At 45.0% G+C, this 27,590-nt stretch overlaps 1 protein-coding gene across 4 annotated transcripts in view; it reads right to left on the bottom strand.

Annotated features, from left to right (window-relative positions):
* Positions 1-27,590, bottom strand: part of NSMCE2 (NSE2 (MMS21) homolog, SMC5-SMC6 complex SUMO ligase) — a 933,269-nt gene that overhangs the window by 241,211 nt on the left and 664,468 nt on the right. The gene's annotated exons all lie outside the window — the stretch shown is intronic.

Here is a 27,590-nt window from a genome sequence, read left to right as displayed (position 1 = left end):
TTTTCTGATTTCTCCCATAACTTGGCCGGGGTGGATGACTTCCTCTTTGAGGAGGAGCTTGATGGCAGGCTGGCTACGGAGGCGTACGGCGATAGTGATTGCGGCCTATCCAACCTGGGATCCGCATCATCGGCGAACCCATTGGAATCGGACTTGTGTTTCTTGGCGTTATCTTGGACCCCCACGGGTGGGGTGAACTCAAAGGACTTTGATCTCTTCCCAGAGGGAGACCGCTCTTCGGACTGGCCAGTGCTGGGCGAGGAATGACCCTGTATAGAGAACCTTATTCGAATTGAGCCATGCCACCAGCCTGATATACCTGTCTTTCATGGTCTTCATGGTCTTCGTCGAGAAGCCCAGGCATATCTTGCATTCCACCTCGATGTGGTCCGGGTGCAGGCAGTAAAGAAATTGGAGATGTTTGTCCTCCATGAAGTCGTTCCGTAGCCCGCATTTGGTGCAGGACCTGAAGAGGGTCCTTCCCTCCTTTTTCTCTTCGGTCATGGTCAGAGGGCGCAAAGTAGGCCCAAGACGGCCTTCCAGAAACTTTGCCGAATCTTCGCCATTGTGGGGCGAAAAACTTCACTGACAACGGATCCCCGTTGCCGGCCGATAAGGAAAGAGCACACAAGCTCTGGTGGAAACAAAAATCAAACTTTTCCACAAAAAACTTGGAAAAAACGTACAAATAGCTCAGAGAGCAACTCGAGGACGCCTAACACTGAAGTGTGCTGTAAAAATCTGAAGATGGCTGCCAGAGGCAGGGCTTAGGGAAGAGGACTGGGGGTAGTATGACCCAGAGGACAGTGATTGGTTTAGAGAAGAAATACAGTTTTAAAGTTAAAGTGAAACCGTTTTTTCTTTTACTAAGGATTCCCAGCGGGACGACAGGGAATATTCATGAGCACGTGAATCCATGCCAAACCCCATGCTGAAGAAGAAGCAGAGACAGTAGAGTATGTTTGGGCCTTAGAGCAGAGAGGGCGAGGGAGAGAGGGAAGAAGAAACAAGGGGTCCACGATATGGGGAATGTTGCAGGTCACAACAGGGATGCAGACTCTAGAGGGCGCTAGAGAGCCGTCCAAGATGGCTGCTCACTAGAGAGCTCTGCACCAATCCCGAGAAAGATCCTGATAAAATGGCTTCATTCTCCCCCGAATCCCCCCCCGCCATCGGTCTCGATATCATACCCCAAGTCTGTAACGTCTGGCGGATACCAATTTCATCGCCGTCCGCCATTATCCTGGTCAACGCAGCAGCGAGGCCGCTGTGGCGCGGCGCTTCGGTGGCGGGGTGTCCGACCCTCCAGCGTCATCCTCACTCGAGCGACCACCCCCGGATTCAATCAGGGAGCGGGCTGCCGGGCGGGGTGATGCCCGCGGCAGGCCAGAAATCCACGGCCCGAGAACAGCAGAGGTGGCTGAGAACCCGCCCGGCCCGCCTGCGCCATCGGCCTTCCGGTCGGACGGGGCGCTGCCGCTCGCCTCCAGCCTACAGAGCCCTCCAGACCCAGCCGGAGAGAGAGGGAACGTATCTGAACACACCACTGGCACCAGGTAGGAGAGACGCCCCCCGGTCTCGGCCGCCCCGCCCCAGGTCTCATCCCTGGCCTACAGACCCACGCACGGCGGCCCGACCCCGCGGGAGGGACGTTCCACAGGCCTCCGACTCCTTGAAATACTAACGGCCCCAACCACAGCCCCATCTCCAGCGAACAATCAGGCGAGAGGCCCATGCGGCTACCCCATCCAGGCCTTTCGGGCCCGGCCGTGGAAGTACTTTAAAACTCACAAACTCTCCAGCCTCCTAAATCCACACGGTCTGGGCCCCACCATCTCCAAAACGCCCTGCCAGCGGGGGCCCCGAGCGAGGTCAAGCGAACAAAGAACATAGCGGGAAAACTCGACGCTGGGGCCCACACCGCACTGCGACAACTCCTCGGCAGCGGCAACCTCGTGTAAGGCCTCTGCTGTTATTCTAAAACCCAACAACGGGACACAGCGACCACAGCGCCACACAACTGTCACCCAAGCCAGACGTGCAGGCCCTTTGCCGCTACACCAAACAAAGTCGGGAATCCATACCAGCATGGGCAAAACGGACAAATCGCAGCGAAAATTGATGTTTGAAACCGGGGCATTAGCTAAAACTCCCAAGCAGTCGAATCGAGAGAGAGCGCCATCACCAAGCATGGAACAGGAAACCGAGTCGATACCCCCCCAATCTCTCGACATATGAGAAATACTGCTCGAACTCAAAACAGGCATAGGCAACCTTGATGCCAAAATTGACACCCTCTCATCCCAAGTCGACCAAATACAACACCGCCTTGATAAACACGGCGAGAGGCTCGACACTGTTGAACAGAGGGTCTCCGATCTGGAAGACAACACCACGTCCCTGTCCTCCAAAGTGTCATCATTAGAATGCCAAGTAAAAGAAATTGTCGCCAAAAACGAAGACTTAGAAGGGCGCAGCCACCGCAACAACATTAGACTGGTGGGGATCAGAGAGCAACGAAATCCTGCAAAAATGGAAGACTTCGTGGAACGACTATGCAAAGAAATTTTTGGAACAACCACCTTCTCGCCACTATTTGTGGTTGAAAGAGCTCACAGGATCCCAACCAACCGCCCAATTCCAGGAACGGCACCTCGCCCCATTATCGCCAAACTGCTGAATTTCAGAGACCGCAATCTAATACTCAGGTTGGCCAGGAACAAAGGCGACATTCAATTCGATGGCGACAAAATCCAAATCTTCCCCGCTTTTTCACCAGCGGTGCAAGCGTCCCGAAGAGCCTTTGGTGGAGTTAAACGTCGCCTCCGAGAAGAGCAAATTCAATATTCAATGCTTTTCCCAGCAAATTAAGCATCCTCCATGCTGAAAAAACGCAATTCTTCACGTCACCAGAAGAAGCCAACATCTTTCTTGATAATATTGGATGTCGCCCATTATGTGAAATGCCTAGACCAAGAGGGAGAGTGAGGAATGGGAGCGATCTGCCCTGAAAAGCACCCCACATTCAGCTCGACTTAGGAGATTGGGAAATGAGCAAAAGTCAGTTATATACACCTCAGGATAGGTGTTCTTGGAGGGCACCAGCGCCCGTGCACAGCACTGTTCACAATGTTACTTGGGGTGGGATCACATTCGGGCGGGTTGGGGGTTGCCCGACAGGGAGGGAAAAAGGGGAGATGGGACACAAGTTGCGGAAAGAGTTCCCAGAAGAAACAAGCCAAGAGTTTTAGACGTGCACCGACTGGGGCCAAAACCAGCCCCACCTGAACCCGACCGAGACCAATGTCTCCACCTCGGACATACGAATATCCTTGTCGGATCAACATGCACTCCAAAAAAGCGGCCGTAGGCACTTAAAACCACCAAACAGTGACAGATTAGCAGAAACAACGCAGCAACTCTAAGCAAATTCAAACTAGCTACATTGAATATTAAAGGAGGCAACCAGCCCTCCAAAACCAGGAAGTTGCTACACTACCTCCGACGTCAAAACGTTGATGTGGCTCTCATACAAGAGACGCATCTACGACCGAACCCAGAAAACCACTGGGCGAAAACGTGGGGATGCCACAGATACTTCCCCTCATTTTCATCATACACAAGGGGAGTCGCCATACTCATCGGCAAATCAACAAACTTCAGACTAATTCGGACCCAGAGCGACTCCGAAGGGAGAACACTGCTCGTCCACGGAACCATAGACGGGGAACAAATAATCATGATCAACTCCTACGGCCCAAACATCGATGGTTCCAACAATTTCTATTGGGTCCAGACCCACATTGCATCAAACAGGGAAGCCACAATAATATGGGGTGGCGATCTGAACACCCTGCTCGATCCTCGTACAGACAAAACACACAAAACCGCCCCTCGCTCCAAGGCGAGTATGCAAATATCCGAAATATGAAAAGCACATGATCTCATTGACATATGGAGAAGCAAACACTGTGACTCTCAAGAGTTCACCTTTTACTCCTGGGTACACAAATCCAGCTCGAGACTTGATTACATCTTAGTGTCGGCACATAGCAGACTCCAATGGGGCGAATGCCAAATCCTACCCAGGTCCATCTTAGACCACTCAGCGGTCACCTTAGTGTGCACGACATCTCGGAGCGACTTCACCAGGTCCCAATGGAGATTCAAGCCCAGAGCCCTCCAAGATCAACTCTTTGCCGAAGAACTACGTTCCGAACTGAGCGCATTTCTTGAGACAAACCAAGGCACGGTAGCTTCACCGGGAACACTCTAGGAGAGACTGAAATGTTTTATCAGAGGAGTGTGCCTAGCAAAATAAAATGGAATCCTAAACAGGCTAAGGGAAGAACTAAACATATGCGAAAATCGCCTCAAAACACTTGAGCAACCAGCTACAGTCACAAATACTCCCGGCTCGCTGACCGCTCTCAATGCAGTATTGGAATACTTCACATCACTAGCAGATAGAAAAGCCAAGTTCCTAGCAAGCCACCACAAAATCCGCCAGTATGGCGAGGGGCAATGACACGGTGCGTTACTTGCAAGACTAATCACCGCAGAACGAAAACCCACGACAGCCGAGGCGGTGCGGGACACGTCGGGAACCCTCGTATACTCTGAAGACGACATACTGGAAACATTCCGCAAATTTTACCAAAACTTATATAACTCCAATTATTCCAGGGAGCCCGCCGAAATAACAGAATACCTAAATACAACCGAACTATATTGGACGAGTGCCGAGCTACGCGAGCCGTTGAACGCACCAATCACCTCAGCGGAGATCCTAGAAGTCATCAAAGAATTACCAAGCACCAAAGCCCCAGAACCGGACGACCTAACAGGTGAATTTTAGACATTTTTCGCAGATATTCTTGCTCCTGCTCCAAGTCTTCGAATGAAAGCCATAGCCAAAGACCAACCTCCACCAACTCTTTACACGGCGAATATCATTCTCCTACACATAACAGGTAAACACAAGGACGATTGCGCCTCCTAAAGGCCCATATCGTTAATTAATCTGGATAACAAAATTTTTGCAAAGATCCTGACTAGGAGGTTGATGCCACTCATGCCCGCAATGGTCCTGGCGGATCAAACAGGATTTCCGTCTAGCTCCTCCATGTCCTTTGTAGATGGACATTTATGGTTTCCTAGATTGGGGTCATTAAAGTCTGTGGCCAAGGTTGGTGTCTCAAGTTGTGGTTCCTCTGAGACGTACACCACTTCCAACATCTCGGTGTCACTTATTTCACAAATGTTATCAAATTTCCTTTTTCTAAGGTTCACAAAAAATCTGCCACACTTTGAGGCGAAAAAATAGTAGTTACTTGTTGACTTTTGTTGTTTATGGTTGTTAAGGTTCGCCTTATTGTCCTTTTTTGTCTTTTTTTCTTAGCCAAGTTGGAATCAGGGCCATTTAGCTCAGGCATCTTTTCTGGGTGTGTTAGTAATGGTTTTGCCACCGTGTTTTTTTTTGTCGGTTTTTGCGTGATTTTCACTTTTTTGTTACACAGGCCTTAGTCGAGTTATATTTCTGATGATTTATTTAACTGGCCCACCTTTAGTTTGCTTGTAATTTCAAGTGGCTCGACGACTTTTAGTTTAGTTGATTTTTCTTGATTTGGTGTGTTAGCTGCGCTAGAAAGCTGTGGGTGAATTTCCGCTATCGTCGTCGCCGGGTTTCCTCCCACTTGACTCGTCAGACTGGGAGATTCCTGTGAGACATCGGCCACTGTCTTTTCCGATGTTTCCCTTGTCACGGCGGCCACTAAAGGTCCCTCCGGATCTTCCGCTGACTGCAAGTCAGCGCCGCTTTCGCTCTCCACCTCCAAGGCCCCCCGGTCATGGAGCCCCTCCTCGGGGGGAACAGTCTCCGGCGTCCCCACCCGAGCGGCCGCCCTCTCCACAGGACTGGCCCCGCCCGCCACCGTCGAGCTTGACGCCGACCGCCCTCCGACAGGCAGCGGAGCAAGCGTGGCTGACAGGACGTGTCCCGGCCTGGGCGAAACGCCGCCCGAAGTCCTCTGGAGAGCCAACGAGCTTCCAGGTAAGATTGTAGTTGTTTGATCCAAATTTTGAAGTGCGTGCAAGGCGTCCACTCCCTCCGCTACCTCCAGGTTTAGACCAGAGTCTGTGGTTGGGAATCCTAGTGCTAGAAATGGTGTTTTTACGGAGGCCTCCTTCTTTGTCCACTTTGTTTTTGGGCAGGAGCCTCCATTTGACCCCAGCGTCAATGCAATGAGTTCTTAGCTTTGGGAAGGCCTCTGTGGTGAGGCTGTAGTGGTCAATGTAGTCTGCTTTAAATGCAACAAGCATATATCCGTATTGTGTGTTTGGGATTTCCCCACTTCAGCTCGTGTCCTGGGGCGTGAGCTCCTTTGATGGGAGTATTTTTCACCTGCAGCCATGGTTTGTCGGGGAGGCAGATTAGCGTCCACAGCATCCATTGCCGCCATTGACTGTCTGTGACTGCTACTCTGCCGCTACTCCGCGGCTGCTCCACGGTGTCAGGGAGCTTTTGAATGTTCGCCAGGTGCAAAAACATTAGACACAGTGGAAAAACTGAAAAAGGAGTAATCTGCAGCCACTGCCTGTGACTGCTACTCTGCCGCTACTCCACGGCCGCTCTGCGGTGTCAGGGAGCTTTTGAATGTTCGCCAGGTGCAAAAAAAGTAGACACAGTGGAAAGACTGAAAAAGGAGTAGTCTGCAGTCACTGCCTGTGACTGCTACTCTGCCACTACTCTGCGGCCGCTCCGCGGTGTCAGGGAGCTTTTGAATGTTCGCCAGGTGCAAAAACAGTAGACACAGTGGAAAGACTGAAAAAGGAGTAGTCTGCAGCCACTGCCTGTGACTGCTATTCTGCCGCTACTCCGCCAGTATACAGTATTATTCAGAGTGAGATGAAGTGCATGGCAAAATACAACAGAACTATGAATCAGGCTTAATTTCAACGTTACATTTTGTATTATTTGAGTTGAACAAAATGTACTGCAAAATGCAACCGCTGAACATGAATAACAGTTTATTGTAATACACAAGTGGATTTTTCTTCCATGCTTGAGATCCAGGAGCATAGCACTTGGGAGGAAACCCTGGAATTTTTTGAGGTTTTAAAGATCTGATTATGCGTCCTTTGGCCTGCTAAATTCTTTTCACGTGGCAAACTCAGTCTCTTTACATGTGGCAGAGTTCCAACATCACTGTGCATTTGTCCACATCGTTACATACTGATCAGGCCACAAAATGTGTGTTATACCTGTAAAGTCATAGCTCTCAACTCACACGCTTTTGGCAGGTGTCACCCGCCTTGTAAAAGGCTGACTCACCCGCCAAGCCTCCTGCACACCCATTCATTCGAATGAGCGTCTCACCCGCCAAAAACAAAATCGGGTGATTTCACCCGCCTTCGCAACACAAATGGTTGAGAGCTATGGTAAAGTTGCAAAAAAGTCTGATATCATGCTTTATTTAAAGTTCCTGTTTAAATAACCACAGTTCTCGGGCATGTCCTTAGCATCACCAGTCAGTCTGTAGATTAAATTGAAAGGCCTTACAAAGAGTTGCAGTTTATCTCTTCGTTCCGCACAGAGTTACTTGCACCTCACATTTTACAGGGGCTCCCTTTTTGTCATTTCAGTGAGCAGAGCAAGATGAGCAATGCTACAATGTGAATTGTGCCTCTCTCTCTCTTTTAGAACGATTTTGCTGTTCCCAGTTTACCCCGGGGGGCAAGGTCTTTGCCTTCAATGTTCCTCACATGTGTCTTTTTCTACTTTAAAGTATTGAGGGTTTCGTTTTAAATTAATGCAGCATTTTTCTGCTCTACATCTATTGAAAAGTATGCACAGCAAATATTTGCAGGCTTTCTACAAATCAAGTGAATGGGTCTAGCATGTTACAAAATATTCTATTTGGTACTTTCAGTTGTGCGATTTTAACAGTTCCTATTTCATCTCTTTGTGAAACACATCTCATTAAAACAAAGTTCAACAACCATTTCTTTCGGGGGCAATTCGGTTCCAGGGTTTGCAGCCACTTATCAGGAAAGGCGCGTGCCTATGAAGAGTAACCTACGTCATGGACCATTCCATTCTAGCAAGGTTTCAGACATCCAAGCTGCTTTCGCACTGCACTTTCCTCGGGTTACTCATGGGACAGCAATTCTGCCTTGGCGGTTAAATATGCAAGGCTCATGGGACGGCAGTGTGACGGGGTAGAACACGGGCGCTACTGTCTCTTGAACAGGCCGCCACTGTTCGGTCCCAGGAAAAGCGAGGCTCCACCCTCGATGGACCGCTCAGGACACCGTGATGTCTCTGCGCATAGCGGATGCAGCCACTCACAGCAGACCTCGTGCTCTGCATTTAAATCCTTTCATTCTTTCCCCACGTTGGGCCATGAGTGTGTGCAATTGTTTGCACGGCTGCTCGGTCATATACATACATTAGAAACAGGGTCGGCCTGGGGCATACACTTGTCAAGGGCACCAATGAAAAAGTTGCACAGCACACAGCTGCAAATGGAAATGCATTCCTTTTGTGACAGACTGTTTAAATAGTACCCAAGGGGAGGTTGTTGATAAAATGTGATACAATTGTGTATTTTAAAGAATATGTATTCAGCAACATTGGTCAAAACTACTAGCCGCATGGTGAAGTGACTCAACAAACCGTCCCACGTTGACCCAAAAACTAGCACACACTTGCATTTTGTGTTTTTGGTTCGGGCATTGCCGATTTGTGCTGTAGGCCAGCCCGAGCCGGATTAGAAACATATTCTATCGAGTATGGGAACGTACGTGGACTGCTTTGTCGGAATTCCCCCCCGCACCCCCCCCCCCCCCAAGTCGTTCCAGAGTCCCCTTCTATATGTTGCATTAACAGTGCTGTCCGAAAGGGCTCAGGGTGTTTTGATAAATAATTTCAGTTCAAATTTAAAACGGGCGTTGCACAAGCACACAAAACCTCCAGTGGCCGATATTACAAACACCTGAGGTGGGCAATTCAGTACCGACATTTGCACCAAGTGAACAATGCCAACCCAATACTTTGCTCCTTTTAGTCTGTAAAACTGTTGGCACGCAATTGCCTGGCAGCGGTGCAGGTTATATGGCCGGATCCCTAAAGTACTGATACAACTTTCCAATATCCACAGATTTTCTTCGAAGTCGCGGTGACTATAAATGGGCACAGGATCTCATTTCACAGAAAGTAGGATGTCAACCAAAACAATGACATTAATTTTAAGGGTATTACTTATGTTTTTCCATATAAATGTATGTTGGTATAGCTCAACACAAAATATAAGCCACTGAAATAAATAAAATGACCTGCTTTAAGAAAGTTGAAAATGCTATTACCAACAAAAGGCATGCATACAATCCTTGGTCCATTCACTGCTTTTTTGTTTTGTTGAATTTGAGTGGTGCTTGTGCCACGAAATTGCCGAAACGATTGTGAGGGGGATGGGGGTCCTGAACTGAGAATATCTGGTCGGCATAGCAACGGGCAATGCCATGGCATGAAATCACGAACATCTTTTTCCAAACTCTTCCCCTGTTCTACTCCATGATTAGTTCCATACCAATGTTTGGTCCAATCAGCAGTTTTGTAAGAAGCAAGTTGGGTGCTGCGCCTTGCAGGGATTTCATACTAGGCTATTTTGGGCTATCTGTTTTTTGTCCTAATGAGGCTGCCTTTCTACACCCACCCCATGCCCACTTACTCTACCCCACCCACCTACCCCAAATGTGCTGGTTAGGTTTTGTTTGTGCTACTTTGGGTTAGATTTGATAAGTCCTTAAGGGGCTGCTTTGTCCTTCATGTTCTTTGCCCCCAACCAACTACCATCACCCACCCACCCCCACTCGTTCTAAGACCACCGACATACCCCCCCACTCAGCCACCCCAACCCATCCTACTTCCACCCATCCAACCCCACCAATCCCCACTCTCTAAATCCCCACCCACCCTAACCACACCGTCACCACCACCCATCCTACCTCCACTCTCTCTACCCCACCCATCTACCTTACCTCCACTCTCTAACCCCGCCCACTGTACCCCCACTCTCTACCCAACCCCAACCCTCTCTTTCCCAACCACCCACTGTAGATCCACCCACCCTACCTCCACTCTCTCTACCACCCCACTCCCGCACGCTCTACCTCCACCCACTCAACGTCCCTGCACTCTCTAACCCAACCCACCCATCCCCCACTCTCCCTACCCCACACACCCATCATATCCTTACTCTCTCTACCCCAACCCAACAAACTGTCTCTACAACCCACCCACCTACCATACCCCCACTTTCAACCCTCTAATCCTTCCTCTCACACTCCTGCTTCATTTCTTACTCCCTCACTCTAAACCTTTGTCGCTCATACTTCCTCTTGCTTATCATCGATGGCACCCTCTCTCAATAATTGTTTTCGCCCTTGCTCTATTCTCCTTCCCTCTCATTCACTTGCACACCTGCGTCCCTTATCACATCCTCCCTTGAAATGTTGCACTCTCCTCCTTGCACCATGGTGCCTATAAATGCAAAATGCAAAGAACAGCAGTAAACGCCAAAACGATTGTGTTTTGCCAATACTTGTCCTCTAATGACTGGATACCGTCAACTTCCTTTAAGCAGGCCTACTGTGTGAAGATGTCAGAAGCCTTTCAAGAAAGCGGAAGACCATACTTCACCATACTTCACGCCACTGGTTCACAACATATTCAGACCTCGTAGATCCCTTTAGTAATCTTTGGTATCAGATGCTTGTTGAAGGTAAACAAGACTATCATTCCCAGAATGCATTTGTTTGTTAAGCGAAAGCCAAGGACTGCAAAAGCGTGTCTTTCTGACAGGATCTGATCCACTTATGGAGCCATTATATCACCTAGGAGAATTCTGGCGTACATGTTTCCAGGACAATGCAATCTAGCCTAAAGCTGTTGCAGGTGGGCACCCTTTATAGGTCTGACTTCTATTTGCTAAATGACAGAAGAACGCAATCACATTTCTATAGCTCATTAGTCCAGTGCACATCCAACAGTAAGCATAAATCCATGTCCACCCTGCCTGAACTTTAACTACACACTTTTTCTATACAGGCGGAAAGATAGCTCAATGTGATCTATAGGTCGCAGGTTTGTGTCCGGCAAGGACAACTCTCCTTCGAAGGTTGATAAATGAGTAACATCTTCAGTTGGGTAATAATAATAGTGTATAAAATGGTCTTAGTATATCGTTTTGGCGAAAGTGCCATGTAAATAACACATCACTATTATTTGTATTGTTAATTTCTATTGCCATAAGTGATGGATAAACCAAACACAAAACTATAAACATGTACTCTCTTAAGACCTCATTGGATAGCAATTTGCATATGGCTTTTCATAATGGCCAACACATATTTTATTTCTTTAGTGTTATACTGGGCAGACCAGTGTGAGAAACTCATGGTGACACCAAGTAAGACAGACACAAGTGATCACAGTTCAAGGATGTTTATTGAACAATGAATTCGGTATGCAGGTTGGAAAAACACCTATTCTAAATCTAGGATGGGAGCAAGCGTCGAACATCAAATGAAAAATGAGGCAGTCCTAGTGGTGTTGTGTCTAAATAAAAAGGCCTATACTAAGAAACCTATTGGCAAACCTCACAACTAATACAAAAAGGGGTGTGGGATAGTTCTCAAGAAGACAAAAAAGTGTTCTCCGATAATTTGTCAGGCTGCAGTATCTTGGGTCTCCCTTCCCCACGTTTTGGACACGGAGTAAGATGGGAGCTCGGAGTACAGTAAAGTCTCTGGCTTCTCCAGCACGAGACAACAGTTCCTATGGCAGTTCTCTGGATCGCCGATGGCCAAGTCTTGTTTCCTTAGAAAGTTTCTTGCCTTGGGGGCTGATGTGCTCAAATAACAAAAACAAAAGTTCCTTTAACAAATTAAAGTTTGTTCCAATGTTCGCTGGGTGATGGGTTCCCACCTGGGTCCCCCCTCTTCTGGGCGCTGACCCTTCACGTATTGTATTCCTTAACTTACATGTCAATTATTTGCTTACTTGAAATTTGGATGATAGCTTCACCCCTGGATAGCCCTCGGTCAGGCTCGGACCTCTCTCGACTGTTAGTACTCAGGTGATAGCTTAATCTCTGGATCTCCCTCAGCAGGGCTCGGACCCCTCTTCTCTGGCATCCCTCCTTCGGGTTTACTATTGCTGTTTCTTAACTTTTTCTTTCACTCTTCTCAATCTTGGCGTAACAACTTCTCACCCTTGGATCCCCTCTGCCGGGATCCGATCCCTCTCGGTTCTTAACCTCCCCTACTGTGGCTCTCGATCAGAGGGATAGTGGCTAAACCCCACGCCGCCATCTTCTAGATGCTGACCCCTCTTCACTTTCACAATTCAACTTTTACACAGATCAGCGTTTGTGGGATTCACTTCCCTTTCTTTCACAGTGCTTGTAGATCGAAGTCTTTTAATTGTACAGGGATTTTGCTTGACCTTCTGTATGACCACATTGACCTATTCCGCTGGCCCTTCTATGGCCTTCTGGTACTTTTAGTTTCTCTCATATGGGGCTCTTGAATTAGCACCCATGTGGTGCCGATTTCCCTTTGCAGCTGGTTTACCCTTCCAACTTTTTACAGTTCATCCAAAGTTCGCTAAACATGGTTCAAACTTGCCCTTTTGCACTTCTCATTCAACACAGTCCGGTTCTCATCAATTCTCTCATCGGCTCACCGGCTGCAATGAAACGATTGGATGTTGCCTCTTTGGAGTCAAGGCCGTTACCACGGGTGCAGGAGCTTACCTCGCTCCTGCTTATCAGCATAGCTTTGCCCCGTGTACCGTTGATATCTGCTGCAGGACACTTGTGCTATTGTTCGCGGTCTTAGGCTCTCCTCCACGAAGGCTCTGCGGGTCTGGGAAGAAAAGGGCAAGGTCACCTCTCTCACCACCCTCTCGATTCCTGCTGCCTTTCTCCTTCTCTTGAACTGCTATGGTTTAGCCGTCTCGTCGTGCTGTTTGCCGTACTCGCCTTGCTCGTACTGCACTCTCCTGCTCCACCTTTTATCCCTGTGGGGAAAAGGAACGGCCTTCAGGTGTGTGTGATTGGAGTCACTTGCCCGACTTTGCTGGCCCTGGGACTAGTTAAGTAAATAGGTTTTACATCAGTCCATTGTTTTAGGTGTGAAAAAGTATTTATGTAGGAAAATGAAGGGGTTGGAGTGTCAGAGTATGCTACGGGATGGGATAAGGAAGGTTTGTGTAATGGGCGAGAATGACCGGGATGAAGAACAGAACATAGGGGATGGTGGGAACGGTAGTGTTTTGTCCTATTAAGTTGGGATTTTGGAAGATGACAGTCAGAGGGACGGGATTGGTAGGGTTTGCAGGGTAATCGGGAATAGCTGGGGTCGTGACATGAAGAAAGGGGATTGTGGGAATCGTAGTGTTTTGTCTGGTTAGGTTGGGAATACGGAAAATGATACTCTGAGGAACCGAAAGAAGGATAGGGAGTATTCGAATGGAGACCGGTGAGACAAAGATTCCGGGAGTTCTGCTTTTTGGGTGCAACTGGGTTTGGGACCTTAGAGGATTGATTACGTATGGCGGTTTGTAGGATCTAACGGGAGGAAGGAAGGCAGATGCAATGCAACCCATTAAAGTCTATCTCACCCTTCTCTCATTCTCTTGCACAATACCCCATCTCACCTAGGGTATTCCCCCCCTCCACCAAGTACAAGCCTGGGTTCCCCTATCCAGGTTATCCTCCCCCACTGGTCCACCACCTGGGAACTGGATCCAACAGCGATGGCCGTGTCCTGGCCACCTGAATAAGGTATTCATGAATTTACTGGGCGAACACCCTCAGGTTTCTCACATCAGGCGCTAAGAAGTGTTAGAGCACTGTACAGTGAAGAGGAAGGGCCGGGTAGAAGAGCAAGGTCAGGCATGCACATGGCAGTCAACACAGGTAGACAATATTTTAACAAACTGGATAATGATTTGATTTACAAGATAGAAGGGGTACAAATTCGAAGTTACAAGCTACTAGCCAGGCATAGAAAAACACTCCCCCTCTCCTGCATTTACCACATGCACACAACACAGATGTTCTTACTCAGCAAGAATCAATTATTACTCGCCAATGCCTATTGCAAATTACGAGGACTGCTAAAGTTATTAAACAGGCCAAGCTCAAAAACTAGACTGATAGTCAAGGATCCCCGGAACACATAATCCTTACTGTGCAGGGAGATTTCAGGAGAGAGAACAAGGGTGCTACACAGGAATGAGGCTTGGATGGGAAAAGATGGGCACTACTTAACTGAGGCAGTTCCAGAATGCCAGGGCAGGGTGGGCGGGAAATGTAATGGTAGCAAGTTAGCTGGAGGAGAGAGGCATATCCTCGCTTAGGTGTGTATTCATGGTGGGAACAGGTCGGCGTGTGAGGAAATCTCAGATGTGGGAGAAGGCATAGAAATGCATGAAGACTTGGACAAACATTGGAAAGATGCCGATGGCGGAAGAGTACAGGGAGCTGCTCTATATGAACGTCCATGTTGCCCTGAGACCAACTGAAAACCATTGCTGCTGAGCAGTGGCGTGTCCAGGGAGGGGTCTGGGGTGGCAGGTGCTACACTCGGGATCTGATTGGCCACCCCACACGTGCCACCTCATTATCCTAAACTATTTTTTATTATATGTGGAAAGTTTATCACTAACACATTAAATAATAAATAAATAAAATTAAGTATTCATTCAGTGCGAATGTAGCTTCGGGAGGTACCCGAGTGCAGTAGATCAGTAAAAGTTAAAAGCATACACCATATGAATACAGGAAGAAACAGTTCTAACAATATAGCATGCACTACCAATGTACCATTTGAGATAGCCGGGACATTTGCAGTTAGGGGGATCATGGAACTGTGCCGAAGGGGGAAGTGTGGGTGGGACAGCATAACGGACTGTAAAGGGTGGTCGTAAGGAGGGCTGCAGGGCTTTGGGTGGAGTTGGGCGTGTGCATTCTGTAGGATGTGCAGAAGATGCTCCTCGAAGGAGGATCTTCATTTCTTTTCCGAATTGCCTGATGGTAGGAGCAAGTCTGATGTTGACGAGTGTGAAGTTCCACAGTCTCGGGCGTACATCGAGAATGTTTGTTTCCTGGTTCTCTCTTTTTTGCTCTAGTCTGATCAGGTCCTGATTTGCCCACCAGAGATGGTGGATTTTTCTGCAAGGTAGGAGGGTGCATGCATGGGGACAGCTTTGTATGTTTTCAGCAGGTTCTGAAGGAGACACATGCCTGAAGGGCAGGAGCCTGTGGCTCTCTAGATGTTTTAGATACAGTTCCACTGATCACTCAGCTTTGACTGCTGATTGGGAGTTGCATTACAAAACATCTGGGAACGAAAGGCTTCAGACACCTGCTGTAAGAGTAGGCCGTGACATTCTATGTGTCGGCTTATGTGACCCACTCTCTGCTGGTAGTTTTTTCTAATTTGTTGCCTACTGTTCAAAATTGGTACATATGACTGGTCATTATTCGTAATCCTGCATGAAGTGATTATCACTAATCACCTCTAATGCTCTCACTGATCTATTACGGGCAGTCATGTGAGGTCCAAGCCATTTAGAGTTATGCGTGTTGACACATGCAGTGGGTGGGACTACCAAATAAACTTCCTTGGCTAGGCTTTTGTTGCTTGCTTCGTGACACCATTGTTCTCATTGTGCGACATGTGTTCTGGTGGATCCCAGCTTAGGCGATATTTAGTTTGGGGGAAGTAGGATATTTCAAAAATTATGACTATGATCCATAAAGCTCCTGAGGAGAGTGGGGCAGATGCAAGAAAAAATTCTCGTGTCACAATAAAACCATGCTAGCGGACCACTTTCTTTTATAAGATGGCTACAACGTCTAGTGTCTACTTGCTATGCATATCGAACACTAAAACCCCAGCCCAATCATTGACACTCCACCAGACTAACTCGCTCCACATCAAGAATTAGTAGCAAAGGAGCTAGTTGTGGGATTGCATGGGATTTTCCTCTATACTCAAGCATCACAACTTACAGGAGGGAATTTTACTTCATTAACTCATCTTGTTTTTTATTTCAAAAGCTAGGTGGCGCAATGTCTAACAAAGACGCACTCCTTGCAATGCATAGAGCAAATGCTGGGCTTTGGGGCACCAGACGCATGTAACTGAGGACACTGTCCTTATGCCAGCGAGTTACGGTATCACTCCTGTCTGGACAACTTTGTATAACAGCTTGAACAAAAGCAACTTTTGCGTAATGAGCCGCCACTGAGGCATTGTGAAAGCAAAGCATTGTGCAACCAAACGATTAGCTAATTATTGTACGATCAAATAACAGTTTCCATAGATACTGCAGGCTGTTTCCCACAACAGTTTATATCTCGCCAATAAATCTTTGACGTAATAAATATAAAAAGTTTACAGTAACACGACCATCGCATTGAAGAGAAGCGTGCAGGTTATTGTTGACCTGCGAGTATCCTCCCTGGGCTGTCAGAAGGACTGCATAACATGTCTATCTGGTGCTTAGAATAAAGAAACAAAGGACACAAGTGCTTCGCAGCAGCTCGCTCGGTGGGCCCCCGCCTGGGGTGAGTGACTAGGCATTCCTACTGCCAAGCTGAACAACGCCCGACATTTTCATTCACAGTTGCAAACACAAAATGTAAATTCCGATTCTTTTATGACGCAGAAACATAACTTCTTTTTCTGTGCGTTGAGGGTAACCTTTTCTGAGTCACGTCTCTGATACAAAGAACGCGACTTAAAAGATCACGAAATATATTGTTTTCTCAAATTATGTTATTTCAGAAGACGCCGTGGGAAGGTAAAAAATCAACAGTTCTAAGGATCATATGAAGCAGGGGGCAGTGTGATGGCGGAGCCAGTGGCGGCTGGTGAATTTTTTAAGTGGAGGGGCATAAATATTTCCCCCAAATATGTTTTACCAACCGAGCATAGCGAGGGAGCCCGAACCAACTAAGGGTGATTAGGGAAGGATTTCCGCCCCCAAATTACAATTTTAAATAATGGGTTAAAATGGTGCATTTTACTGCGCACTTTCTTTGAAAAATTGGGTAAAAAGGCAAACAGTTTGCAATTGGTTTTGTAGGGGAATCAATGAAAAACATCCAAGAGGCAAGTCAGCAATGTGTAGAGGAGCATTTCTCCAACATATTTTTATGATGCCTATAAAAACATGTTCATGCTGGCTGTGCCTTTACGTTTCCATACTGGCTGCACCAATATATGTCAGTATTCCCATAGAACATTCTCATGTTTGATTCGTGCATAATGCCAGTAATGATACTATAAGAAAATATGTCCACACTGGTTCTGCCAATATATGCCAATACTCCCACAGCATACTCCTATAGGTTTTACCAAGATGCATGCCTCAGTGCAAAAATATATTCAAACTGGCTTCGCCACAATGCAAGTCTAGATACATAATACGTCTCATGCTTGCTTGGTCAAAGATTTCCAATGCAAAATGCCATACCACATTAAAAAATAACTAGACACATTAAAATGCCAGTCTAGCTACATAATAACACGAATCTTGCTTGCTTGATCAAAGATGCCCAATTCAAAATGTCATACCACAATGAGAAATGGCTAGACTGGCTGCATTAAAATGCCAGTCTTGCTACATAATAAACACAAATCATGCTTGCTTTATTGAAGATGCTAATACAAAATGTCATGCCACTGTAGGAACTGGCTAGACTAGCTGCACCAAAATGCTAGTCCTGCCACATAAGAACACTTATCAGGCTTGCTTTATCAAAGATCCCAGTAAAAAATGCCATGCTTGCCCCTTGGTGTGTCAATGCCTCTCACTCACACATAATCACATTCATAATGAATGTGATTATGTGTGTGCGCGAGGCACTGGGATCCAAGGGGACAGCCATAATATTTCTTTACTGGGCATACATGCTGTCAAGAGGTCAATTAATGTGTCATTCATGGTGTCGACTCCCCCCCCACCTCTATACCATAAATGCAAAAAGAGTAAGTCATTCCTGGCATTTGCCCATCCTCCACCACTATACCTCAAGTAAGAGAAATACTATTCATTAATGCAACCATACCAACCTTTCCTGGAACAATGGAAGAAATTAACCTCTAAACTCAAGAAGAAATGAATATGCTGCAACTGAAGATGACTAGAGAAATTGACCTCACTGCCAAACTTTCAAAAATGAGGGCTCCTGGTTACGTACCTGCTCTACACAGGTGGGTTGATAATTGACAAAAACAATGAACAGGGGTCACTGAACCTGAAACAAACACTACTATTGATTTTCACATACTAAAATGGATTGTTTTCCTTTTGTCAAAGATTTAATACATAACATAAATCATATTAAATTTGGACATATTTACAGGACATTCATCAATTCACAAGACAGTATCTGTGCATGATACATTGTTGTTCACCCAAGACAATGAACTTGGATCAAAGTACAAGACATATACACAACCTTCAATTCGTGAGGGATAACGTAGGAACAAGTGTACAAAATCATTGAGGTGTAGTTAATTACAACTTAACAATGTATGTGTTAGACACTGGGACAAGGCGTCGACCCAACTGTGTTTTGGCCATTTCTAGCTGTACTATGTAGCTGCTGTTCTGTAGGCCTTCATCAGGACAAGAAAAACAGTTGTGTGAAGGTCCTGTTCGCTTATGTTTGGCAAAAACAGGGTCCATGGCGTGGGTCTATTGTATCTGTACTGGAAAGTAGTCCAAAAGCGGTGGCTGGCATTCATCAGTTGTTGCGTGTCACATATATCTGCTTTTGTGAACTTCATCAGGGGCAGATCCTGATACTCTTCACCTCCGCAGGAAATACAAGGCGCTGTGAGACTTGACTCAACTTGACTGAAGTCTCACAGAGCCCTGTATTGCTTGCGGAGGTGAAGACTATCAGGATCTGCCCCTGACGAAGTTCACAAAAGCAGATATATGTGACACGCAACAACTTGTCAAAGTGACACGCAACAAGTGATGAATGCCAGCCACCACTTTTGGACTACTTTGAAGTCCAGATGCCATAGACCCACGCCGTGGACCCTGTTTTTGCCAAACACAAGCGAACAGGACCTTCCCACCACTATCCTTCTTGTCCTGATGAAGGCCTACAGAACAGCAGCTACATAGTACAGATAGAAATGGACAAAATACAGTTGTGTCGACGCTTTGTCCCAGTGTCTAACACATACACTGTTAAGTTGTGTAATTAACTACACCTCACTGATTTTGTACACTTGTCCCAACGTTATCCCTCACGAACCTGAAAACTGTCATCTGTCATTCTGAGCTTGACTTTTCTTTTGAGAATCTACCTTCACGAAATCGTCAGTTTTTTGTATATTTGTGTATAGCTTATCTATCTTATTCTTTCACAATATTTTGTCTATCCTATTTTGTGTGGTCCTTTTTCTTTCTGTATTCCTGTAGGGAATTTACTCTTCACATTTATGTTGAACGTGTTATAGGCTGGTTTCTTGCTCGTCACTATGCTTCGTTGGGATGAAGATTACAATGGAGTAGAGGGCCTAGAACATTGATTGAATATCTTGGTCAAATATAGCATCTCTTTTGTATGGCTGAGAATTTAAAGATGGTGAGCTGGGACGTAAAGGGAGTTAATAGCGGGTAAAGAGAAAGGTGATTCTCAGCTTTTCAAATAGGAATACACCTGATGTAGTCTTACTTCAGGAGACCCACATTCAGCAAGACAAAGCGGAGTACATTTTGAATTCTGTATTTGTGAAAGAATATCCCAGTACGTTTGCTAGCAATTCGAGAGGTGTATCTATCCTATTTAGGAGAAACTTAAAGCTTTCTGTAGACAGAGTAGACATTAACTGAAGGTAGATTTGTGGTGCTGAAATTATTAATGGAGAATATCCGTTTAATTATCATGAATATTTATGCGCCAAATGTTGGGCAGTCAGGCTTCTTTGATAAGTTGGACAATATCTTGATGAACATTGGAGATGGTGCAACCCTGATAGGTGGTGATTTTAACACTATCCCGGATATGGTATTAGATTAATGGGAGTTCCCGCTGTCTTACGCAGAGGAGAGGGCTAGAAGGAGTCTTCTGCAATTCATGCAGGTTTGGGACCTACATGATATATGGCGTGACCTGAACCCAAGTAAGAGGCAGTATAGTTTTTGTTCTGTTCCACACAACACTTTGTCTCGGATTGATTATTTCTTAGTAAGCATTGATCTTTACAGTGAGGTGAAGGCTTCAATGATGGGAGAAATTGTGATCTCTGATCATGCATGTGTTTTCCTACAGCTGGGTAAGTCTCTGGGAGACATGAAGAATAGGCAATGGAGGCTTGATACTGGACGGTTATCTGATGAAGACTGTTAGGCAGATGAATTCTGAAATGTCTATCTTTATGAGAGATAATGTAGGCACAGTTAACAATTTAGGAATAATCTGGGATGCACTGAAGGCATACTTACGTGCCAGGATAATTAGTTATACCTCATACACAAAAAGAAGGCAGAGGCAGAGTATATAAAAGCAGAATCAATTTAAAAGTGTAGCATACAAGTTCATAATGCCTCCCCCTCTGATATGTCACTGTCCACTATGTTGAAAGCCAAATGCACGCTAGATGGTATGATTCATGTAAAGGCTGAAAGAGATGTATTCTATACTAGACAAGCATTGTGGGAGAGTGGTTATAAAGCTGGAGTTCTCAATCTATTAGCTAGCAGAGGTAGGAAAGGTGTAAGGAAAGTGCTATCGATATCGGAAGATAGTGGGCCACGCCTAAGAACAAGCATATTTGTTAGGTGTTTAGGAAGTTCTATGCATCCCTATACCGTGATGAGTAGTATAAGAGTGGAGGAAATAAAGTTTCTAGACCAGACTCCAATTCCAAAACTAAGTAATGATGATATGCTCTCCTTAGATAGGGAAATCACAGTGCAGGAGATTAGACACAGTTAATCTTTCACCACCTAGAAAATGTCCGGGCCCAGGCGGTTTCCCAATAGATTTTTACGTAGCATTTAGATCCTTGCTTGCACCATTCTTAGCAGACCTTTTTAGAGAGATCATCGCCTCTGAACAAGTGACCAATTCTATGCGTGCCGTAGTAGTATCAGTGATCCCAAAGTGGGGTAAGAGCCAGTCGATTGGTGGTAATAACAGACGGATTTCTTTTCTGAACGACATCAAACTATTAGCTAAGGTTTTTGCGGAAAGGATCAATCCAGTACTCATGAAACTAATTCATCAGAATTAAACGGGATTCATCATGGGTAGGAACAGCTATGATAATTTAAGAGAGCTTTTGAATGTCATATGTATGAAGAGTGGCTCTCTAGAGCCCTACAGTGCAGAAAAAGCTTTTGATAGGATTAGTTGGACTTATTTGCAGCAAGTATCGCTAAGGTGAATTGTGGCCCGTGTTTTCTAAAGCTATTTGCTGCCCTTTATAAAGATGCAAAGGCCAGAGTTGCAGTGAATGGTTGCTTGTCAGATAGCATTTAAATTAGTCTGTCAAGTAGGCAGGGATGCTCCTTATCTCCACTTTTGCTCTGTTCATGGATCCGCTGGCAATTACAATCAGGCGGAATCCCAATATCAGGGGTATCCAAGTGGGCAGTGGCACTTCCAAAGTTGTTCTTTATGCAGATGACCTCCTAGTTTTGATCTCAGATCCTGATAATTCCTTTAAGGAATTAATATCAACTTTGACAATTGTTGGCAAAATCTCTGATTATAAAATTAATATATCAAAGACATTAGTATTTCCAATTTCGAGATCGTGCCACAGAGTTCTCTTTGGAGTTGAACGGGAGCGTTGGTTAGAAAATGAATTTTGGTATCTAGGTATACAAATATCGAGGAACATCAACAGTTTTTTAGCAATCAATATTAGGATAGAATTAGCAGAGATAACAATGCTTTGCTTGAAACGGAAAAGATTAAATCTTACACAGTGGGGGGAAGTTAATGTAATTAAGATGACTCTGCTTCCCAAGTTATTTTATGTGTTCAGTATGCTGCCCTTACCTTTAACAGGGGTTGAGGGGAGGGTCTGATTCGTGACATAAATTAAGTCCAGTGAAAGTTTCTGAGGGGTGAGGGAGTGAAGGCTAAGATTCCAATGGATGTGCTTATGAAGCCGGTACGATTGGGTGGTTTTGGTTTCCCTGACATTGTTTCTTATCATAGAGCATTCTCATTACAAACCTTGCATTATTGGTTAAGGGATGAGGTTGCTAACTCCCCTAATTGGGTGGCTATAGGGAGGGATGTGGTCGGCCCAATCCCCTTGGATTGCCTACTCAGTGTGGAAAAAAAAGAATGGCTCCGGATAAATCCACCCCATTTGTCATGCATATTTTTAAAGATTGGAAAAAGTGCTGTGTAGATTCCTGGACCAAATACTTGATGAGTTCCAATTCCTCGATTTGGTGGAACCCAGCGCTGCGTTTTAATAACCATGCTCTTTTATGGTCTTCCTGGCAGTCTGCTGGTATCTGGCACTAGGGGCAAATACATGATGGCACTTCAATGCTCTCATATGATTTCCTTACATTCAAATATATGCTCGGTGCTTCCGAGATTGGCAGATATCACATACTCTGAGATTTTTAAAGCCTCACTGCATGGCAACCCTCTGTTAATGCACCTTTCCAGGAACTCTCCACTTTCGGCCTCTACTATATATAAATTGCCAACGCAAGAGAGTACCATCACTCCGTCAGAGCGGAGTAAGACTTTGTGGTCTCAAGAGATGGGATAGGAACTATTGGAAAGGGACTGGAGTCCAATTTAAGCAGGACCGTCCAGATATAAGGTTGATTTGAACCTGAGATTTACTCAACAAAGAATTGTGAATGGTATAGACTGGGTGCCTTTGAAGATGAAGCAGTGTAAACTTATGCAAGTAGATACATGCTGGAATTGCAAACTGGGAGTTGGAAATTACTTGCACATATTTTGGTCTTGTGTAAAAGTTGCGAGTTTCTGGAAGGAAATCTTTCAGTGAATGGTGCTTGTCCTAGGTCTTTCGCTCCCCTTGTCTGTGTGTGTTAGGACTGTTCCTATTGGGTGTTCAGTTATCTGTAGATCAGCTTTTCTGGTCTTACCGAGCGTTACTGATAGCAAAAAAGCAGATTCTGAAGTGCTGGAAGAGCAATACCAGATAAACAATTGATAATTGGCTGCATGATCTTGTAATTCTCTCAGGTAAAGAAAAGATAAGTTATCAGAGATAGAAAAGAATAGATAATGCCTTTAATGAATTGTATGTGTGAATTCCCTTTTTTTTCCTTCTTTCTCCCCTTTCTTTTTTTCTTCTTTATCCCTTTCCTCTTCCTTTGTGTCTCTTCTTCTATTACTTTCCTTATTTCTTCTCTTGCCTCAATCTCTCTCCTGGTTTCTGTCTGCTCTATCCCTTTCCAAATCCTCTGAACTTTATACCTCTAGTAAATATTGTACAAACATTTTAGTTGAAATGAATTACATGTTTACTTCTTTATTTATCGATTGTTATATTGTACCATTTTTGACTTCTATTATAAAATTGTAATAAAGAATGTGGAAAAAAAAAGAAAGAAAGCTGAGAGAGTTGACTTGACTGCGAATTAGAAGCTGGAAGAGCTGCCTCCTTGGGAAAGGGAACACCCAGAGTTTGTGAACTGTGGTGAACTTGGGGACGGGAACCCCAAGGTCTTTTTTGTCGAGCCGTTTTGAACTTGGGGAAGGGGAAGCTGAAAAGCAAACCAGGAGCTGGAAGAAGCTCTGAACTTTATTTTGAACGCGGTTTCATTTGGTTTCTGACATCCCTACACAAAGCATATCTTTAGATATGAGGGCAAGTATAGGTTTTGGACACAGACAGACTTTTGAGATGAACTTAATGACCGTGTCTATCCTTAGTTTCTATACTAGGGAAATCCTACCTTAGCATAGGGTAAGATAGGCCTTACACCATTCTGACATTTGTGGGGTACATTTACCAGCCCTGCAGAACTCCAACATCACCAAACTGCATTTCAGCAGTTACATGTAGAATGGCAGCGCTGGCCCTGCTGAGTGCTATTCCCTTGCATCAAAACTGCATTTTTGCAGCTACAAAAATTATGGCTGCGCTGTCTTTGCCGGGAACATATGGGGGAAGATGAAACATAGAACACCCCGAGAACTGCTGCAAGTTATTCTCTTCATGTGCACCAAAGAAAAGAATTCAAAGGCAGCGCTGCAATGCTGCCAGGTTAAAACTTGCAACAAAAAAATAAGGAAATGTTCTAGGTTTAAAATGGCTTTGCACTGGTGCCATTTTTCATCATTCAACATTACACAGTGGCTCCAGATAAGACACATTCATGCCCATCTATCTTCAGGCAACACATCAGCAGAGGAGGGCATTCCTCCCTAAAAAGGCATTTTATGTCAAATGTAATCTGTGAATTAGCAGAGGAACTCACTCCAGGCCCTATGGCAAACGTTTTACTTTTGCAACAATCTCACACAGTCCAAACGCTTCACAAAAAGCTCCCCCTCAGTTTGCTTGATGACAGTTTCAAAAAACCCTTTACTTGAAGAGTTTCCTGTGTATTAGAAATTGACTAGGGGTATGTAAGTGTGCAGAATATAGATGCAAGGAAAAACTGCATATGTAAAGGGACATTAAGAAGAATTAACCCACGTGTGAAATTGAGCTTTTGCCAAGTCAGAAAATGTCATTTGAAAGTGAACTGTTAAAATGAGGCCCTGTGCTTGCATAGAAATATGAGATTGATTTCTGTTTAAAGAAAAGAAAAAAAAAGAAAAAAATAAAATAATTACTTTGAGACCAACAGAACAGGTTAGACAGGGACTTGCTTTAAAGGGCCCTGCCTCCCAGTGGAACAGAATTACTTTCTTCAAGTGGACCAGCCCCTGGGCACATGAAAGTGGCCAAGGCGTGGGATGTGGCGACCTCGTCAGACTTTCTGGCATTTCTCCAGCCAACAACAATGGTTCAGGTTAACTCGCACCTAAACTCTGGAACTCCCTTCCCACTGACCTCAGAGCTGATACATCTCTATTCTCCTTCCGAAAAAAGCTTAAAACTGCACTATTCAACTAATCACGATTGCATGTACTCCTGCTGCTTTTGCACACATGCAAAAAATGTATCCACTTGAACTGTATGTAACTAAGTAAGCAACTCTGTAACCAGCGCCACGATGCCTTCGGTCTGATGTGCGCTTAACAAATGCGAATAAATAAATAAATAAATAAACTGGCCTTGTCACAAGCAAGTGTTAATTCCTGGTGACACCACTCTTCAGCTGCATCTGCCAGAATGAAAGGTTGCTCTGGTAGCCCTGCTGCCAAGAGCTGACAAAGGGGGGGTAGGATGACTGGGGAAATCTTAAGGACCGCCGTCCAGTGACAGATGCCATCCATTTGATTTAAAGGACTTTTTGATATGAAAGTATTGATTTCAATAACCTAAATAAACATTAATGTGGAATTATGACACATGTTGTGGATACAAACGCCAGGAAGATGTAATTTCTGGGGGAAGCGCACATGCTACAGTTATAAACTCAAATGCAAACATGCCCAACGCTGTTAGGCTCATGTGTATCGATTTGTAGGATGTTTGATAAAGTATTTTTCATAGAAATCATGAAAGAATGCCAGGAGAACAAAACCATATCACACAAATTTGGCGTTTGGACAGAAATGTCACTTGTGAAATATGGAATCTGTTTATCTAGTATGCCTGATGATGATTTGTAAATATAAGTGTTTTGCTCCATAACTGATTTTGGCAAAAGTAACTTTGGTAGAACAAAGCACATTGTGAAAAAAACACACACTAAAATGAATCACTGCCTTCAGTCCAATCTGCTGACAGGGAGGCGGCGACACCCACAGGCTGGCCTATCCGATTCTTAGTGGTAGGTCTAGCTTAGTTCTGCCCACATCGTAAAAATCCTCTGATGTCTTCTGGCCTTTATAAGGAGGAAGCTTAGGGGGAGTCAGGGCATTCAAAAATCCAAGATTGAAGCAAATCCAGCATTCATAAATCAACATCCAGAGATCCAGGCATTTCACATTCACCCTGCAAGATTCTAGATTCCAGAAGCCAGGCCAGAGCTAGCTGGCCCTGTCCAGGCTGAACTTCTTATCCAGAATTAAAACCCTACTAAAATCACTATAATTAAAGGAGGAAGGGGAAAAGGCAGTGGTACACTTTTTGGGATTATCCTGTGACCTGACCGGCTTTGCCCCACTACCTGCTTGCCCAGCTGATGCACCTTGCTGTCTCTAGTGACCAGACTAGGCCCAGCTGTCCCCTTCTAGGACAGCCCGCCGCTGCGCAGAAACCAGATCTTGCCTCTCTGCCCAGAAACCCGCTTCGCTGTCCAAACTACCCCATTCAAGTGCTTGTTGTTACTATTACCTTCCTCTGTAACCAAAAAACTGCATCCCTTGCTTTGTTAGCTGGTATTATTCCCAATTTCATAGAAATCCTATAAATATCACAGTAAATCCTTAAGGTTGTCAGAAACCTCTGTGTATCCTGACCTTAGTAAAATCTGAGTTAATTTCCAAGTGTTAGCGCCATTATTTCCAACTGATTTCAGTCCTCGTGTAAGTCCTTAGTACTATTTTTAATAATTTATTTAATTCCCACATAGAGCTGAACGCGGCGTGGATAGGTTGCCAATCCAACTAACCTCCTCACATACCGTGTCTTTCTTTAACAGGCTAGTCACTAAAATATAGTTTCAGTAAAAGAAATCACTTTACTATCAAAACCGAGTTGTTTCGTGAAATTGTTCCAGTTTAAAAAACGAGTTTCCTTTCCCTTCAAGAATCTCATACTGTCAACCATCCAGAGTTACCTTTTCACTTTCATATTATCCCTGTGATGTGCCTTTTACCTTAGCATCAAAACCGCATTCCGATTTTGTTGGTTTGACCCATTTTCCAAGTTGTATTGCTTTTTTTAACGTGTGAAACTAAGCAAATGCAATTTCTCCACGTGTGATTTTGCTGCACTGTGCTTTTGCTTCCAAAGTCGATTTTCTGAACTGGATGCCTGTTAGTACATTGCCTTGTAGTTTGCTAGTATTCTTACTTCTTTGATACGTCCATACTCATGTCTACCTCATTCATTCAACCACACATGTAAAATAACTATTTAGTAATTCCGAGTGCTATTTTGCTCAATTTCAAGGGTTTTCAATACGATTTTGCCTGCCATTCAGGGGTGGAATGTCGAATTTTCATCCCATTTGTTGCCTAGTATACGTGACTCCTTGCTACATCTCTCTACCCACACAAAATTTGGTTACCAGGGGTTTGAGGGAGCATTGCAGGGGGAAATACTAACAGTGATGCTATCTGAAAATAATCCCCGAAAAGTAATCTTGCTTTTATTCAATTGCGCATTGTGTATCTTATGTTAAAAGGTCAAACCAAGTGTGTTCTATCATTTTACAGTGTAATTATCACCACACTGGTGATTACTGCCCTATA

The sequence above is a fragment of the Ambystoma mexicanum genome, chromosome 5q (assembly GCF_040938575.1).
Source record: "Ambystoma mexicanum isolate Mex_15411 chromosome 5q, UKY_AmexF1_1, whole genome shotgun sequence".
Classification (NCBI taxonomy): Eukaryota; Metazoa; Chordata; class Amphibia; order Caudata; family Ambystomatidae; genus Ambystoma; species Ambystoma mexicanum.
Note: the sequence above shows the minus strand (reverse complement) of the source record. Positions and strands in the feature narration are given on the sequence as shown.